General features: G+C 52.8%; 1 long non-coding RNA gene across 1 annotated transcript in view; it reads left to right on the plus strand.

The window, feature by feature from the left end:
• LOC123520915 overlaps positions 1-1,142 on the plus strand; it is a 20,308-nt gene extending 19,166 nt beyond the window's left edge. The window contains exon 3 of the long non-coding RNA XR_006679430.1: positions 964-1,142. This is a non-coding gene — a long non-coding RNA (uncharacterized LOC123520915). The remainder of the gene's footprint in view (positions 1-963) is intronic.
• The last annotated feature ends 6 nt before the right edge of the window (positions 1,143-1,148 follow it).

The following is a 1,148-nucleotide window of genomic DNA, read 5'->3' on the forward strand; positions in this document are numbered from 1 at the left end:
GCAGCCCCCGGGCCCCAGTTCCCATGCTGGTGTGTCTCCAGCTGTGGGGTCACTGGCTTTGCCTGGTTATGCAGTGCCTTTCTGTTGAGGGGGTCTCAGCTCTACAGTATGTCATAAGAACTGTGTAGGCAGTTTTTAGTATTGACCATCCTTATGCCTCTTCTCCTCTATGTACCCACTAAAGCTTGGCTCCTTGCTTCTCTGCCAAGCAGCAGATCCGCATCACAAAACCCGGTGGGTGCTGCCATCGGTGACATGATCTCCGATAAGAAGCTTGGGCACTGTTGCTTCTGTTAGTCCTGTGCCTTGAACATACTTTTCCCTCTGGCTCCTCACAATTCGCTAAATTCCTCACAAGCTTCCTGTGAGGAGGGCATGATGTAATAAGAGCCAGGCAAAGAGTGGATTCTGTAGCAACGTCACTGATTTCATCCCCTCCGGGTTTATTCTGCCAAGGAGCCCTGGTGGTGCAGTGCTTAAGGGCTTGCCTGCTAATGGAAGGTTGGCTCTTCTGTGGGAGATAGGTGTGGCAGTCTGCTTCCATAGGGATTCTAGAATGGACTAGAAGGCAAGGGTTTTCTACTTCTTACAGAGAGGAGTTCTGATGGTAAAACTGCTAAGGATTCACTGGGCTTCAAGCTGGGTGTCTCAACTATAAATTAGGAATGGACACTTTACAGTTAAACTATAAACCCCTCACATGGACACTCAGTTCAGAGCTGCCAGTTCACATGTAGCCCAGGGAGGGTGGGCCTGGGCCATTAGAATGCCCCTCTGCCGCCCACACCGGCCTTCTCAGCACTTGGTTCTGAGGACTTTGAAAGGGGGGTGGAGCCCCCGGGGGCTTGGCACTCTGGGCATTTTACTGGCTGAGAGCTGCTTTTTCAAGGCCTTCAGGGCCAGACGTGGTGAGAGGATGAGGCCAGACGACGTGACCTTTCTCTGTGTGTGTGTTTTGTCTAGAGCAGGGATCCCTGCTCTCCTTGGATGGAAGAAGACGACAAGCAGGGTGCGTGTGAAACCCCAGACTTGGAGGACCAAGAGATGGGCTCTGATTTTGAGAACGCCGAGGACAGGGAAGGGCACCCAGAAGAAAGAGGAGCCCAGGACACAGATGAGAGAGGGGGCCACTCTGAGGATGAGGTGGG

Source organism: Echinops telfairi, unplaced genomic scaffold (genome assembly GCF_000313985.2).
Source record: "Echinops telfairi isolate 266 unplaced genomic scaffold, ASM31398v2 ScPeMD7_7466;HRSCAF=8504, whole genome shotgun sequence".
NCBI lineage: Eukaryota > Metazoa > Chordata > Mammalia > Afrosoricida > Tenrecidae > Echinops > Echinops telfairi.